This window comes from Otolemur garnettii, unplaced genomic scaffold (assembly GCF_000181295.1).
Source record: "Otolemur garnettii isolate 467f Iridium unplaced genomic scaffold, OtoGar3 scaffold00041, whole genome shotgun sequence".
In the NCBI taxonomy this organism is placed as follows: domain Eukaryota; kingdom Metazoa; phylum Chordata; class Mammalia; order Primates; family Galagidae; genus Otolemur; species Otolemur garnettii.
Genome location: NW_003852436.1, coordinates 5,714,026 through 5,716,037, shown reverse-complemented (window position 1 = coordinate 5,716,037; position 2,012 = coordinate 5,714,026).

The window sequence follows — 2,012 nt, the reverse complement described above, 5'->3', positions numbered from 1 at the left end:
TCCCCTCCCCTGTAAGACGTTCACACAGACATTAGCGTTTTAAGAATTCACATTGGTTTTCCTCACAAGTATCTTTCACATCCATTCCCTTCTCTCCATCCTCACTCCCTTGTTTCTCTATTACTGAGTTTCAAGCTTCGACTGCAGTCTATAGGAGGAAATGCATTTACATCAGTCAATACACACACACAACTGAAACTAAGGTTTCTCAATATTACTCCAATTTTATGTATATGCTCTAATATTGTCTTTTTTAATCTTTTTTAATTCAGATTGCAACCCACTAGTGGGTACAACCTAAAGTATGAAAAACTCCAGTCTACTACAGCCACCTCTATTACTATTATCAATTCATCTTCCATGCTTCACTTATTCAAAAGGTTCCCTCTGCTTTATCTGTAAAAGAGAATATTTTCTCTGTGATTGAGCCACTCATTCCTTCAGCAAATACTCACTGAGAACCTATCATCTGCTAGGCACTGTGCTAGGTTTGGCATACACTGATACATGGGTCAGACATGGCTCCTAACATCATGATGTTTACAATCCAGCCAAGACAGTCATTACATAAATATTTCATACTCTTTATGAGTGCACTTGTTCACCTTTCCAACTTCATTCAATCTTCTCTTTTACTTCTTTTTTTTGGAGACAGAGTCTCGCTCTGTCACCCTGGGTAGAGTGCCATGGCATCATAGCTTAGCAACCTCAAACTCTTGGGCCCAAGTAATCCTCGTGCCTCAGCTTCCTAAATAGCTGGGACTACAGGTGCCCGCTACAATGCCCAGCTAACTTTTCTATTTTTAGTAGGGACAAGGGTCCTACTCTTGCTCCGGCTGGTCTTGAACACCCGAGTTCAAGCAACCCACCCGCCTTGGCCTCCCAGAGTGCTAGGTTTACAGGTGTGAGCCACCGCGCCAGGCCACTCCTTTTGCTTTTACCACCTGGCTATAACTGTTCTGATCTGCACACTGGGATCAGAAAAAGTCGCCCTCTTTTATGCATCTTGGGCTTTGTCCATGATGTTCCTTCTGATTGGAATGCCCTTCTAAACCTTAAACATCTCACAAATTCATTATCCACCTTCAAGACCCACCCCAAATGTCTCCTCTTCTCTAAAGAGCTCCCTGGCCTCCTTCCTCCGGCCATTCAGTTGTCACCCCATCTGTTCCCATTGTGTAGTGGTCACAACTATATGATAGTGCTCACCATACTGGACTGTGGTCTTTTTTTTTTTTTTTTTAAGATGTCAGTCTTCCCTAGACTATGAAATATCCTTGTATCCATAGTACGGTTTATTGCTCACAGAATAAAGGAATGAACGAACACTGTAATTTTGCACGGATCAATAACTCCTTCACACTGATTACTCAGTTAACTGTTCCTAAAACATACATTTTCCCAGATTTTACCATAAATATATATTTAAAGACTAAAGTCTGATTTCAATATATGGATGTTTTCCTTCATTAAAAGTTTGCTCAGCAGCAGCCAGTCTGACTTGGCATATTTGTCTTGAAATTGATCTAATGAATATTCTCAATTTCAATAACTACTCTGGCAAGAAAAAGTATATAGGATTTCCAAAATCAATACGTTAGGTCAGTGTCTGCGGCATAGCACAATTCATACGGGCAAAGCAGTGTTATGCCACGTACTTCCATTTCTCACAGGTAACCACTTTTAATTCGAAGATAAGCTGTCAGATGCCATCAATCTGTCTACCACCTTCCACTACCCCCACAGAAGGCTTTACTTTCTTCTTCAAATTTCAGCAAATTCTTGTAATGTAGAGTGACTTTTTAAATAAGCAACTTTTAAACAGATTTTAAATAGGTCATTATTATTTTTGAGTAATACAGAATACATCCTGGATTCATGAAGGTATTCTCTGAAGTTTTCTGTCCACTTTGCCTTTTATTCCTTTTAATACAACTCAGATTTCCCAATTTCTACTTTTATGCTTCAGTTTTCTTGGGGGAATCTCTATTTTTCTAAGTTCCCTCGTCATT